Source organism: Protopterus annectens, chromosome 2.part1 (assembly GCF_019279795.1).
Source record: "Protopterus annectens isolate FY-2018-M chromosome 2.part1, PAN1.0, whole genome shotgun sequence".
NCBI classification, from domain to species: domain Eukaryota; kingdom Metazoa; phylum Chordata; order Ceratodontiformes; family Protopteridae; genus Protopterus; species Protopterus annectens.
In genome coordinates this window covers 785,899,928-785,916,139 of record NC_056729.1, presented here as the reverse complement: position 1 = coordinate 785,916,139, position 16,212 = coordinate 785,899,928, and the positions used below count along the sequence as shown (strand labels likewise).

Below are 16,212 nucleotides of genomic sequence, written 5' to 3'. Positions count from 1 at the left end.
CCTCCACCAGTATAATGCCTTACAGATGGGCTTGTATAGTTATAGGCCTTTGGACTTACATATGCCTTTCTCTCATTCCTCTTATCTGAAAATTCTTAGAGAGGGTCATGAATTGCATAGCAAATCTTGTTCCAATACCCCATTTTAGCCCCAACAAGATTGCTTCCTTCTGCTTCAGCCTCATGTCTTGGATCAGCCTCTCTGGTGAAAGCCAACCAAGACCATCCTGTCACACCCATCTGACAAGCCTCAGCCTGAGATTCATTCCATAAAATTTACTGCTTGGTTTCTGTAGAGGTTCTTTCTGTTTCACTGCTGTAGTCCTGACTTGTGGGATTTCCTGCCTTGAAAGCCCTTGGCTGGTCTGACTACCAGAGAAAATTCTTTCCTTCTCCTAAGGCTGGTGGATGCCCTAACTGATGTCAGTACGCTTTGGTATATAGGCTATGTCATAAAATCAGTCTTTTCTTGATGTCGGAGCTTGAAGCAGTGTTTCATTGCATTGGTTGATCCACACCATAGCGAAGTCTTTGGAAAGGTAAGTACCCTATTGGGGAACTCCTTTCTTTTGCTTTAAACTTGCATCAGATAAAGTAAATAATTGTCTCCACTGTAGCAAGTAAATCCCACACAGGGACTTCCACTCACTTTGTGTCACTTGTTTAGGCCTAGATCACGATGTCCCTGGTTGCCGCTTTTGTGCCCACTTTAACTCTAGGACGATCAGACGTAGGGCTAAGGTTATAGCTAGATTCCATAGTCTTGAGTCTTTTGGTCACCATCTGTTGGCATCCATCAGTCATTCGGAGGTTTAACAGCCTAGGCACAAGAAGGAAAAGATAATAGACCCAAGCTTAGGCCCTTGGACCATAGCTATTCTCTGTTTCTCCTTCTAAGCTTGTGATTTTTAAGAAAGTGAGACATTTTCACAGCCCCCTTCTGTCTGAGGTGGTAGGGCAGGCCTCCGTTGAGACCAGTTAGGTGTCCAGCATGCCGTCTTGTCCTTCTGTTTCTGCATAGGCCCTTGCTTTCAGCTCTTCGGTCGGATCAAGGGCCACTCTGCAGGCCTCAGCTGCCAAGGAGTGTTCTTTTCCCAGCGACATTCCTTTGTGGCTGCTGCTTTAGCTTACACCGGTTCATTTTTTTTTCCAGAGAGAAAAGCATCAGGATGTTGGATGTCCCTAGGACCAAGGCCAAGGTGACTCCTAAGAGAAGTACTGCTGCAGGGCCTTCGTCTAGGCCTACCGGCTTCCTTTCTCAGGGTTACCAGTAGGACTTAAACTAGCTGAAGACCTGATCTGCATAGTTAGGTCTAGACTAGCACTCGGGGATGCCTTCCCAGGTAAAAGGAAAAGGGGTCCTACTTCTGAAGCTTTCCCAGATCTTTATAAATCTGATGAGGATTCACACCTAGAGGGCCTGGTTCTGAAGAGGGACCCTCCCTCGGTTCTTTTGAGGATTTAGATTCAGAGAAGAACCTGGCCTCTGCCTCCCCAGATGATATCAACTTTGGAAAAAGACTCCATGCTATGAGGGAAAATTTCCAATGGGAAACACAGGAATACCCTCAGTGAAAGTAGAGATTTAGGGAGATGTTCTTCGTGTTTCACTGTTGCAGTCATCACATTTGAGTTATCCCTGCCAGGGTAGCCCTTGGCCAGCCCGAATACCAGAGGCTTAGTATTTCTGCATCTGTTGCTGTCACTTCAGGACTGACATCAGGTCGTCAGTAGTATAAAGTAAGGCAGCCGATGCCATTACATCAGTCTTTCTTGCCCTAACCTATCAGGAGCAGAAGCAGTTCGCACGAGTGCCTGTGTGCTGCTACCCGAATTTCATCTACCTAATTGAAGTTGAAGTCTTCTAAAGCTAAGTACCCTGTTGGAGATCAACCGACGTCAGAAAAAGTTAACAATTGTCTTGCTTGTAGAAAGCAAATACCACACCGATACTTTAATTCTTGCTGTGTCACTTGTTTAGGCCCAGACCACAATGTCCCCCGTTGTTGCTTCTGTACTTTGTTCAACGCCAGAACTATCCGTCATTGGGCCATTATTGTAGCTAGATATTTTCGCTTATAGTACTCGAACTACGATATGGCTTCGGTAAGCCATCCAGCAGCAGATCTTCTGAAAAAACATAAAGATAAAGACAGAGACAGACCGCACTGGTCCAAAACTACTGATGACGCTCCCGTTAAGCTAGTAGTCAGTTCTCTGGTCCCCAGTGAGGTGCTTTCGCATCCCCTGATGCCCGCTTCTGTGGATTCGCAGGCCGTTAACGCGACCCTTTCACAGTCCTATATGCCGCAAAACTCTTCTTTGACTAAGCATCCTGCGGTCGTCTCTACCTTGGATGGTCCAGAGATGCTGAGCTGGCACTGGCTTATGAGGAAGTCCTTCGCACTACCGATTCTCAACATAAACCGACATCTTCTTTCGCGACTACCGTTCTTTCGAAAACAGAGTTTTAGACCCAGGGTACGAACCACACCCAAGAAGCCGATGACCCAATCTCAGGCACATGCTTCCTTGCCTCAGTCTCAAATGCTTAAAATGGTAGAAGACCTTATCATGCTGGTCAGGGGAAGCCAAGCTACTCCCTCCAAAAGGAAAAGAGATCTGTCCCCTGTAGTTTTGTCTGAACAAGAGTCAGATGAGACTGATGCATCTGAAGATGAAGACATGCAGCCCCTCTCTACTTATGAGGATTCGGATGCAGAGGATTCCATCCCTTCAGCCTCTCCCCCAGAGGATTTTTCCTTTGGGGAAACCCTTCATACCTTAAGGGAGCATTTCCGGTGGGAGAGTCAGGACTACCCTCAGTCTAAAAAGAGACTCAGGGAATTTTTGGATCTTCCACAGCACAGACACTTGGCCATCCCCCCAGTCCTGGATGTTGTGGAGGATGTTTTCCTGGAATCCAGCTTGACTCCTGACACGCTCCCTCCTGCACCCAGAAAACCAGACAGGTACTATAGAGTCCCTGACTCGCACAAATCTCTTTTTTAAAAATCCTACTGCTGACCCTGAGGTTATTTCTCAAGGGCATAAAGGGATTAAAGCAACCTCCGCTAAGAATCCCACTCCCTCATTTAGGGATTCCCAGGCACTAGACAGATGGGGTAAAAAAGTATACACTTCAGCTACTCTTGCTATCGGGGCACTAAATTGTCAGTTCCATATGCTAAAATTTCAGCAACATACTCTGGAACTCCTCAAACAAAAAATGTCCTCCTTTCCTGCTTGTGCAGAATCTAAAGAGTTACAAGAGTTAATGCATTCTGCAAGTCAAGTAACTAAACACACCTTGCACTGTGGATTTGACGCCCTAGAAGCATCTTGCAGGACATCAGTTACTGGATCTGTCATTAGAAGGCATGCATGGCTTAAGGAACAGCCCTTGCCAGACAATGTCAAATCTAAATTGTTGGATGCCCCTTGCACAAAGACAACTTATTTAGCACTAAGGCAGAAGAGGTCTTAAAAAAGATGAAAGAAAAAGCAAAATCTATGCAGATAGTTAAGGATTTCTTATAGGTCCAGCCACCCAGGTTCAGCAGGCATTGTCCCAACAAGCACTGATCCTTTCCTACTCCCACTAAGCCAGTCCAACCTAGACCCCGGGGGAACCAGACCCCCCCAGACATCAGCCACAGGGAATGCAGAGATCTTAGCAGTGGACTACCTCCACTTCAAAACCAGGGAGTTCTAAGCCACCTCCTTATGGTATGAACTCACACTGACTCACCTCTTCCACCCTCTGCCCACCTTCACTTACCCCTGGGAGGAAAACTCTCCTTTGACACAAGCACCTGAGCCACCATTACCAACAACTGCTGGGTTCTCAACATAGTGTCCCAGGGATACAGATTTTCTTTCCACACCCTTCCAATCCCAAAAGGGTTCCCAGATCTACCTCCAAACCAGTGAGCAGAGGCTCAAAAGAAAGTCCTTTCCCTGCTTTCTATGAGGGCAGTAGAGCATGTTCCTGCAGAACAGATAGGCCAAGGTTTCTAGTCCAGACTTTTTCTGGTGCCCAGAAAAGAGGGCACCTGGTGACCCATCCTCGATCTATCCATTCTAAATACCTTCCTGGTGATCCCAAAATTCAAAATGCTCACCCTCCAGCTTCTGCTACCCATGCTGTCCAAGGACTCTTGGCTAGCCACACTAGATCTAAAAGAGGCCTACCTCCAAAATCCTATCAGAGAATCATGCAGGAATTATCTCTGTTTCAGGGCAGGATCTCAGCACTTTCAGTTCTCTGCGCTTCCCTTTGGCTTATCTACTGTTCCCAGAGTTTTCACAAAATGTCTGGCTCCGGCCATTGCCATTTGCAGACCAAGGAATATCCAGATTTACCCATACTTAAACGACTGCCTAATTCAGGCAGACAGCCAAGAAAAGCTGCTGAAGCACCTGGCTTTTGGAAAGTCCCTATTAATCTCCCTAGGGTACACAGTCAATGAAAATAAATTCAAACAGGTGCCCACCCACAGGATTGTATTCCTGGGAGCAAACCTGGACACAGCATCCCAAATGGTATTCCTTACACCAGAAAAACATATTTTCCTGACAAACTACTTCTCTCAACTAACCACCAGACCCCAGTTAATCTGCAAGGAAGATCCTGCAAGCTCTAGGGTTCATGGCATCTTACATACTACTCATTCCATATGCCAGACTGCATATGAGGAAACTTCAGTGGTACCTAAAAAGCCTTTGGTGTCAACACTTTCCAGACCTGGAAACTCTATACCTATAATACCTTGCCTCAGAAGAGATTTTCTTTGGTGGGCAACATCATGCTGCCACAACAAGGGATTACCTTTCTCACCATCCCCCCACATGCCCAGACCCTCACTACAGATGCATCAGACTATGCTTGGGGTGAACACCTGGAAGGCAGGTGCATACAGGGCCAATGGAACCCACAGCAAATCCCTCCGCACATCAACCAAAAAGAGATGATGGCTGTCCAGCATGCCTTGATAACTTTCATGCCCCTTCTCTCCACAGGGGCTCTCCTGATCAAATCAGACAACACCACTGTGATGTGGTATATCAACAAGCAGGGAGAAACTCACTCCTACCCTTTATGCATGCTGGCCATGACCCTTTGGCACACAGCTTCTGCCATGCAACTACACCTGTTAGCACAATTTTTACCAGGTTCTCTCAACTCTCTGGCAGACCAATTAAGCAGAAATCTTCTGGACCCACAGGAGTGGCAGCTCAACAGAAGAACCTTCACCCTAATAACTCAGAAATGGGGCACCCCAAAGATCGACCTCTTTGCCTTCCACACCAACCATCAGCTCAGCAAATTCTGCACCATGGAGCATCACTGCATGGCTTAGAAAGTCGATGGCCTGTCCTTCCCTCCATCGGTCTATGCCTTTCCTCCACTACCTCTCATCCCCAGGGCACTGCTCAAAATAAAGGAAGAAAAACCAAGGACAATTCTTATAGCTCCAGACTGGCCTCGCCTGCACTGGTACCCCTTGCTGCGCAGCCGGTCCCCACTACCACCATGGCATCTTCCTCAGATTTCAAACCTCCTGACGCAGAGGGAAGGGGAATTCATGCATCCCCAATTGCAGACATTCAATTTGGCAACTTGGCTTATTCCCTACCCCCCCCCGATCAATCTGCCAACCTCGGCAAACAGGTTCTAGATGTACGTGAGGCCAGACGCTATAGCACTAGAAAGTTTTATGCTGACAAATGGAAAAGTTTCTGCACCTGGATTCAGGCTAAGGGAGCCAATATGGCACAGCCCTCCGTTCTTCTCATCCTGGATTACTTAGCTGACTTACTGCACAGTGGCCTCTCTTTCTCCTGTACAAAAATGCATGCCTCTGCTCACTTCCCCACTGAGCAGCCCCTTTTCTCACACCCTTTGATCAAACAGTTCCTAAGAGGGGATAGCAACTTGAGGTCACCCAGAAGAGCACCAACCTCAGCTTGTGACCTTAACTTTGTGTTGGAAAAGCTCACCCTGTCCCCTTTTGAACCAACTTTTTGCAGAGCTAAAATTTCTCTCTTGGAAGACCATTTTCCTTCTGGCCATCACTTGAGCCAGAAGAGTCTCCGAGCTGCAAGCGCTCATGGCTGTGGAACACTTCATCATCTTCCATGCTGACACGGTATCCCCCCAAGGTGGTGTCCAGTGTGGCTGTCATCGAATCCATTCATTTGCCCACCTTTTTTCCTAATCCCCAGAACAAGGGGGAAAAGATCCTGCACTCTCTAGATGTGCACAGACAGCTCAGATTCTACCTAGACAGAACTAAATCCTTCAGAAAGTCTGATCAATTGCTGGTTAGCTTTGCTACAGGGGCAGAAGGCAAAGCCATCTCCAAACAAACCATTTCCAAATGGATAGCACACTGCATCCATTTCTGCTACAAACAACATGGAACGCCTCCCCCCAAGGGGGTCAGGACTCACTCCACCAGGGCAGCCTCCACCTCTGCAATTTTCCTCAGAGGAGTTCCCACCAGGGACATCCTGGAGGCAGCCACCTGGACATCTGTTCACACTTTTACCAAATATTACCACCTGCCTCTCTACTTCAAGTCCAGGGCGGGGTTTGCCTCTGCAGTCTTGCAGTGAATCCTAGCCAGTCCCTAGTTTCATTGACTGCCTCCACCCATTTCCTCAGCTTTGGGAATCTACCCAAATGTGATGACTGCAACAGTGAAACACGAAGAACATAGTACAGTTGTGTACACTTACCATAAATGTAGATGTCCGAGTGTATTCACTGTTGCAGTCCTGGATGTCCTTCAAGGATGCATCTGCAGTCCTTACAAGTGGGTTGTCCTGTCGTCAGGCAGCCCTTCGGTCGGCCGGATTCCAAAGTCTGGGTCTGGCCTCGGCTGGTGTCGCACTTCACCCGACGTCATAGCTGCAGTTCTTCGGGTATAAAGGCATCAGCCGACGCCATTTTCCTCAGTCTTTCTTGCCACGTGACGCCCGAAGCAGAAGCTGTTCGCAAGTGCCGGTGGGTCAGAACCAGAGATTACTACTACAAGTACCGAAGACTTCTAAAAAGCTAAGTACCCCGTTGGGGACTCTTTCTTGCCTCAGCCGATGTCAGAAAAAGTGAATAACTGTTTAACTTGTGGGAAACAAATACCTCATAAAGATTTCCACTCTTACTGCTTACCTTGCTTAGGCCCAGACCACGACGTAGCAGCTTGTCTAGCCTATGCTTCTTTCAACCGACGGACGCTTAGACGTCGGTCGGAATTTGCTGAAGAGTTTTTCGGCTCCGATTTTGCTTACATTATGCCGTCGGATACTCCGACTACGCAAATTTCTAAAAAGCGCAAGGAAAAGGACCGACACTCGCGGTCCGCGGTTTCAGCCGAAACCGCGGTTAAGCCAACATGAGTGTCTCGGTTTCGCTGAAACCGAGTCCACGGTTCTTCCTTGCCGGCTTGCCACTTACCGAGGTCTCATCCAGCCTGGCTGAATCTGCTACTGAAATCCCACCTGCTCTTGCAGGTTCACAGGATTTATTTGATACTATCCCTTTGGATATTTCTACCCCTGCACGTGGAGCTGCTAGGCCTCCTGCATCCATGTCGATTAAGGCCTTTGCCAGGGCTAAAGCAGCAAAAACTACCAAATCTGTGCCTGCCAAGACCCCCTCTCACAGGCCTAGCTCTAGTTCACAAATGCTTAGTCTAGCAGAGGATCTCATTTCTTTGATCCGGGGATCCCAACCACATCCAGACAGGGCCTCTCACCCACCTCCAGAGAAGAGGACTAGAGTAGAGCCCCCTGAGCCAGTTTCTTCAGATGGCTCCTCTGATGAATCAGATAATTCAAACCCTCCTGAGGGCCCCTTTTCTCCTTATGAGGACTCTGATGCAGAAGAGTCCATTCCTTCTGCTTCTCCGCCTGAGGAATTTTCTTTTGGGAAAACCTTGCATGCTATGAGGGAACAATTTCAATGGCAGGCCCAGGATTTTTCAGACTCTAGGAAAAGGCTTAGAACCTTTTTGCATTTGCCACAGCATAGGCCTTTAGCCATTCCTCCAGTACTTACTGTTGTGGATGATGCTTTTAATGATGCTTGTACTGCTCCTGATTCTCTTCCTCCGGCCCCTGCTAAGCCCGATAGGTACTACAGGGTTCCGGACACACATTATCATTTGTATAAGGCCCCTTTTGCAGATCCCGAAACGATCTCCCAGGGACCCAAGGCTGTAGCAGCTACTTCAACCAAAAACCCCCTCCCCTTTGAAAGGGAATCTAGGGCCTTAGAGAGATGGGGTAAAAAAGTTTACACTTCTGCTACTCTTTCAGCTAGGGCCTTGAACTGTCAATTCCACATGATTCAGTATCAGGAATTTATGTTAGACCAATTAACTAAAAAACTGTCCTCGGATGAACCATTAGACAAAAAATCTGTACAGGAAATGGTACATGACATTTATTTTTATTTTATTTTATTTATTTTACATTTGTTGACCGGGCTAGTCTGGCTGGATAACAAGTCCATTTTCAGCAGAGGCCCGAGGAGAAAAGCTCCACTATCTACTAGTACATTTCAAAATCAAAATGAATTTTCTCAGGAAAATACATCATTAAAACATTGCAAGGGAGGTATACAAACAGTAAAGTAAAGTAACATTCAGCAGGTCAGTAATCATTCCTTAAAATGCGGCTATGTTGCACTGGAGGCTTCCTTTAGATCAGCCACGACTGGCACAGTGATCAGAAGACATGCATGGTTAAAAGAGCAGTCCTTACCAGACCATGTTAAATCAAAGCTCCTAGATGCTCCCATGGATAAGCTCAATTTGTTTGGCTCCCCTGCGCAGCAGGTGCTGAAGAAGGTGGAAGAGAAAGCAAAATCTGTCCAGACAGTCAAGGATTTCTTGCAGGTCCAGCCTCCAAGGTTTAGCAGGAACTGGCCTTCCAAGAATTGGTCCTTTCCAGACACCTCCAGAGCTCCGAGAGGCAGGAATAGGCTCAAGAGGCAGGGGTCAATCCAGAGGTGCCTACAGGGGACGTCAGTGGCAGGCTAACAACCAGCGAGGTACAGCCACAGATCCAGCCACCACCACTTCCACAGGACATTCGCAGTGACTTGGCTCTGGCACCGCCTACCAGGGAACAACTAGAGGCACCCTTAGGCGGGAAGCTAGCCTTATTTTCAGTAAACTGGCATTACATCACAGGAGACAAATGGATTTTACAGACAATAGACCAAGGTTACAGGTTTCACTTCCATACTCTACCAAGGAAGAGAGGAATGCCAAACCTACCTCCAAATCAGAAGACAGAAGCTCTAGAACAAATAACTCACTTACTAAGGATGAGAGCTGTAGAAAGGGTACCATCTATGGAACAAGGGCAAGGATTTTACTCCAGACTCTTCCTGGTACCAAGAAAAGAAAACCAATGGAGACCTATTCTCGACCTGTCCGCTTTAAACACACACCTCATTGTTCCAAAATTCAAAATGCTGACCCTACAGCAGCTTCTTCCCATGCTGGGCAACGAGTCTTGCTGGTAACTCTAGATCTCAAGGAGGCATACCTGCACGTCCCCATACGACCAAATTGCAGAAGATACCTCAGATTTCTTGCAGGATCAGAGCATTATCAATTCTCAGCATTGCCCTTTGGCTTATCTACTGCGCCCAGAGTATTCACGAAATGCCTGGCATCAGTAATTGCTCATTGCAGGCTTCAGGGAATTCAAATTTACCCTTACCTGGACGACTGCCTGTTACAAGCGGACAACAAAACAAATTAACAAAAGATTTGGAAAGGGTCATTCATCTACTACAAGCCCTGGGATACACAGTCAATATAAAAAGGTCAAGGCTGATACCATCCCAAAGGATAACCTTCTTGGGTGCAGATCTGGACACATCAAAACAAATGGCATTCCTGACAGTAGAAAAACAGGAGCAACTCCCTTTCTACTTCATGGCATTAACAAAGCAGAACCAGCTAACAGCAAGAAAAGTCCTGCAAGCTCTCGGTTACATGGCATCCTGCATAATATTGATTCCACTTGCCAGACTACATATGAGAAAGTTACAGTGGTACCTAAGGAATTTATGGTCTCAGCACAAGCACAGCCTAGAAACCCAAATTCCAATAATTCCATGCCTGAAACAAGAATTCCAATGGTGGGCTCAGGCCTGTCAATCAAACAAGGGACTGCCCTTCCACAGCACTTAACCAAGCCAGACCATCACAACAGACGCCTCAGACCTCGGTTGGGGGGCACACATGCTGGACAAGTGCATACAAGGCTTATGGACTCAAGACCAGCTGCACCTACACATAAATCAAAAGGAAATGCTGGCAGTAAAACTGGCAATTCAGGCATTCAGACCATTTCTTCGACAGGGTCAACTGCTAAGGACGGACAACACCACAGTTATGTGGTACATCAACAAACAGGGAGGCACACATTCATACCCTCTATGCCGGATGGCAATGGACCTCTGGAATGTGGCACTGAGCTTCAACATTCAGCTACAAGCAATTTTGTGCCAGGAAAAGAAAATATACTAGCAGACATCCTAAGCAGAACTACCACGGATGCCCACGAATGGATGCTGCATCCGGACATCTTCAAAACCATTACAGGAAATGGGGACTACTAGAAATAGACTTATTTGCATCCCCACACAATCACCAACTGAGAAAATTCTGGACGAGGACGTACCACCCACTTGCTTGGAAAGTGGACTCCCTATCTTTCAGTTGGAAAAACCTGACAGCATATGCATTCCCACCTCTTCCTTTGATGCACAAGGTGCTATTGAAGATCAAAGAAGACCGTCCAAGGATCATCCTGATAGCTCCAGACTGGCCAAGGCAACATTGGTACCCATTACTGAGGAGTATGTCTCGGGAACAAATATGGCCTCTGCCCCTAGTTCCCTTGCTGTTAACACAGAACAACTTCAAAACTCTGCATCCAAACCTGAAAACACTGCAGCTGGCTGCTTGGAACATTGCATAAGACCAAATAACCCAGATTTATCTCAAAGGGTTAAAGACATTATCTTGGAGGCTCGCAGACCCTCAACAAGAAAAAAATATTCAGCAAAATGGAGAAGATACCTCATTTGGAGTACTGCAGAAGGAGAGAATGTGTCATTGGTAAACATAGCTAACATCCTGGAATACTTGGCAGAGCTCTTCCACAACTGCCTGTCCTATTCTTCCATTAAGATTCATGCATCAGCTATTTCAGCAGAATACAACTTGGATCCTCCAGTCTTCTCACATCCTCTGCTCAGGCAGTTTCTGAGAGGGATTAAAAATGTAAAGCCACCTAGGAAGCCACCATTACCAGCATGGGACTTGAACTTTGTGCTAGAAAAGTTGACACTCCCTTTCGAGCCAGCAGCAACAGCAGAATTACAGTACTTATCATGGAAAACTGCTTTCCTGCTTGCAATCACTTCAGCAAGAAGGGTATCTGAGCTACAGGCATTAATGGCAGTACAGCCCTTCCTGATCTTCCATCAAGATAGAGTGTCCATGAGAACTAACCCTACTTTTATGCCAAAGGTGGTCTCCAGGGTATCTTTAAATCAAGCTATCCACCTACCTACATTCTTCCCCAACCCACAGAACAGGGGAGAAAGACTGTTGCATACCTTGGATGTACATAGACAATTACGTTACTACCTGGACAGGACCAAGAGCAATAGAAAAACTGACCAGCTACTAGTAGCATATGCAACAGGAATGGAAGGAAAAGCAATTTCAAAACAGACAATCTCTAAGTGGATAGGAAATTGCATTAGATTTTGTTACTCCTACCATGGGAAGAAGACTCCAGAAAACATCAGGCCTCACTCTACAAGGGCTACAGCCACTACCACAGCTTTTTACGAGGAGTGGCTACCAAAGACATTTTAGAGGCTGCTACTTGGAGCTCCGTGCATACATTTGCCAAGCATTATAATTTACCTTTATACTCCAGATCCCGAGCAGGTTTTGCCACTGCTGTTTTGCAAGGGATCTTAACTACACCATAATCTTATTTCTCCTCCTCCCCCAGTTTGGCTATGGTATTCTACCCATTTGTAAGGACTGCAGATGCATCCTTGAAGGACATAGTACAGTTTTGTACCTACCATAAATGTAGATATCCGATAGGCATGCATCTGCAGTCAGGATTACGCACCCTCCTTCCCCTCTGTGGTACTCCTAGGGTATTTGCCCATCTTGTAGCTAGCTGGGGGAAATCTATTATGGTGTATTTGTTTGTATATATGTGCATACATGCTTATTTTTTGTTTGCTCTCTACTATTTGGAACCATTTGCATTTATCCAAATTTAGCCTTCCTAGAGGGCACCTGGCATCTGGGGCAAGAAACACTGAGGAAAATGGCGTCGGCTGATGCCTTTATACCCAAAGAACTGCAGCTATGACGTCGGGTGAAGTGCGACACCAGCCGAGGCCAGACCCAGACTTTGGAATCCGGCCGACCGAAGGGCTGCCTGACGACAGGACAACCCATTTGTAAGGACTGCAGATGCATGCCTATCGGACATCTACATTTATGGTAGGTACAAAACTGTACTTTTCCCTCCCTCCATCCCCCTTTTTCTTCTCTATACTTACAAGGGACATATTGGTATTTACTTTCTACTGGTGGGGTTCTTCTACCAGAACCTGGATCCTACTTGGGGGCTCCTGACAGGTTAGGGCAAGAAAAACTGATGTAATGGCATCAGCTGCCTTACTTTATACTACTCACGACCTGACATTAGTCCTGAAGCGACAGGAATTGACATAGAAATACTAAGCCTCTGGTATTCGGGCCGGCCAAGGGCTACCCTGGTAGGGATAAGCAAATGTGATAACTGCAAAAGGCAATAAATGTAGATGTTAGAGCGTATTCAAAGTGTACACAACTGTACTTTCCTAGATCTGACAGAGCACAAACCTCTTGCTATTTCACCCATTTTAGAGGTGGTTGAGGATGTCTTCTGGGATTCCTCCATGAATACTTACTGTCTTCCTGCAGTCCCTCATAAGCCAGGCAGGTTTTATAGGGTAGATAACTCCCATAAATACGTTTTCAAAAAACATTTGCTGTTCCAGAGGTGGTCATCCCAGGACCCAAAGGAGCTTGAGCTAGTTCCCCTAGAAACCCTTTACCTATGGATAAAGAGAGCAGGGCCCTTGGTAGATTTGGGAAAAGGTATATACTTCACCCACCCTTACTGTGAGGGCTCTCAACTGTCAATTTTACACTATTAAATATCAGCAAACCATTCAGGATTAGCTTAAACAAAAGGTCTCTTCACTGGAGGATAAAAAACTTTCTAAACAGCTTTTGGATCTTTGCAACTCCAGTTCTCGGGTAGCAAGGCATTCCTTACACTTTAAAACTCAAAGAAATGGGTGCAAAATAAACAAATGAAAGTCGTTATAACCTTACCAGGTTAGCATTCTGTGTTGGAATGAAGGTAAAACCCTTTTTTGAAACAGATAGCTGGTGTCCATTCAGCATAATTTGGCGAAGGTTAACAATGCCTTTGCTTTCATTTAATAACATTTCCTGATGTTCATCGTGCATACAGTTGCAGTCATAACAGATGGGTTTTCCTGCCGTCAGGCGGGTCCTCGGTCGGCTGAATTCCAAAGTCTAGGTCCGGTGTCGGATGTCGTCGCTTCTTCCCTGACGTCAGTGCGACAGGGGTGTAAAGGAACCAGCCGACACCATTTTCTTCAGTCTTTCTTGCCGCGCGGTGCCCAAAGCAGAAGCAGTTCGCAAGTGCCGGTCGGCCAGCTCCTGAGATTACGAATATTTTTCAACCGAAGTAGTCTTGAAAGTTAAGTACCCCGTTGGGGAAACTTTTCTTGCCTCAGACCGATGTCAGACAAAGTTAATAATTGCATTTCATGTGGGAAGCAAATACCGCATAAGGATTTTCATTCCCTCTGCATTCCTTGCTTAGGCCCAGACCACGACGTCTCGGCCTGTAGTTTTTGTGCTACATTCAACAGACGCACTATTAAGCGTCGGGCGGAGTTCGCCCAACATTATTTTGGCAAAAAGTTTAATTACATCATGTCGTCGGATACTCTGACTCCAGTTTTAAGTAAAAGACGCAAAGATAAGGACCGACATACGAGGTCCGCGACTTCTACCGACACCACGCCAAAGCCGACTACAGGTGGTCCGGTTCTCAGTGAGGCACCTCCGCAGCCCCTGACTACCGATGACACTTCTTTGGCGGTGTCTTCAGTGCCCGAGGTCGCAGGCTCTTCGGCCCACACCCCGACTACCGATACCGAAGCCACTCTTGGCAGTGAAACTCAGAGTTTAGACAGGCCTGCCACCTCTCAAGGTGTCTTCAGGCCTTCCTCTTCTTTTTCCATCAAGGCTTTCACTAAGTCTAAAGCAGCCATGCATACTAAAAGACAAGCCCACAGGGCCCTCTCAAGGCCCCATGCCTAAAAAGCAGATGCTCAAAATGGCTGAGGATTTGATTACTCTTATCAGGGGTTCTCAAACCCCCCCCCCCGGACAAAAGGCCCACAGTGGAGGAAGAATCCCCTTCCTCGGACCAGGCCTCCATTATTTCAGAACATTCTGAAGACCAGGAACATTCTTACTCCCCTTTTGAAGATTCTGATGCAGAGGAGTCCATTCCCTCTGTCTCCCCCCTTGAGGATTACTCTTTTGGGGAAACCTTACATACCTTGAGGGAACACTTCCACTGGGAAGGCCAAGAGTACTCAGACTCCAAGAAAAGGCTGACTGATTTCCTCTTGCTCCCTCAGCACAGGCCTCTGGTTATACCTCCTGTCTAGACATACTAGATGATGTGTATTCGGAAGCCTGCCTTAACCCAGATTCTTTACCTCCAGCTCCAGTCAAGCCTGACAGGTATTACTGGGTTCCTGACTCGCACCAATTTCTATACAAAAGCCATGCGGCTGACCCAGAAACTATTTCACAGGGTCCCAAGGGAATTAAGGCCTCCACTGCTAAAATTCCATTACCTTCAGAGAGAGATTCCAGAGCTTTAGAAAGGTGGGGGAAGAAGGTATACACCTCGGCCACCTTAACCATGAGGGCATTAAACTGTCAGTTCCATATGTTAAAGTACCAACAGTTTCTGTTATCACAGTTGAAAAGCAAAATGTCACAACCTGAACAACCAGACTTGAAGGAGTTGCAGGATTTGTTACATAGTGCAGAACAAGTAGGTAAACGTACCTTACAATGTGGTTTTGATGCTTTAGAGGCCTCATGTAGAGCTGCTGTTACAGGATCAGTCATACGTAGACATGCTTGGCTCAAAGAGCAAACTTTACCAGATCATGTTAAAGCTAAGTTACTGGATGCACCTCTGCAAAAAGATGTATTGTTTGGTGTTAAAGCTGAGGAGGTATTAAAGAAAATGGAGGAAAAGGCAAAATCAATGCAAACAGTGAAAGATTTGCTACAGGTACAACCTCCACGTTTCAGTAGAAATTGGCCTTCCAAAAATTGGTCCTTTCCAGCCACGGACAGACCCCAAAGAGGTAGATACAGGCGCCCGAGGGGTAGAGGGCAATCTCAAGGATCGTTTAGAGGCAGACAATGGCCAGCACCTACACAAAGAGGTGGTGAGGATAGTTCACAGCCATTCAGAAAGCAGAACCAATGACTTTCCCCTTTGCATGCCAAGCAAAGCTCAAATGGCAGCACCTTTAGGTGGAAAACTGGCATTATTTTCAAAAAATTGGCATATGGTCACAAAAGACAAATGGATCCTGGACATTATAGACAGAGGCTACAGATTCCACTTTCACACCTTTCCAAAAATGAGAGGCATGCCAAACCTGCCACACAATCAAAGGGCAGAGGCACAAAAACAAATTTCACATCTCAATGACATGAAAGCTATTCAAGAGGTACCTGCACAAGAACACGATCAAGGTTTTTATTCCAGACTATTCCTGGTACCAAGGAAGGGAAAAGATTGGAGACCTATTTTGGACCTATCCATCCTAAACACATTTTTACTCGTGCCAAAATTCAAGATGCTCACATTACAGCAGCTTCTTCCCATGCTGGGCAAGGAGTCTTGGCTGGTAACACTGGACCTCATGGAGGCATACCTGCATGTCCCAATCAGACAAGATTGCAGAAGATACCTCAGATTTCTTGCAGGTTCAACCCGTTATCAATTCTCTGCATTGCCCTTT

At 46.5% G+C, this 16,212-nt stretch overlaps 1 protein-coding gene across 3 annotated transcripts in view; it reads left to right on the top strand.

Annotated features, from left to right (window-relative positions):
* LONRF1 (LON peptidase N-terminal domain and ring finger 1) overlaps positions 1-16,212 on the top strand; it is a 1,181,374-nt gene that overhangs the window by 259,811 nt on the left and 905,351 nt on the right. The gene's annotated exons all lie outside the window — the stretch shown is intronic.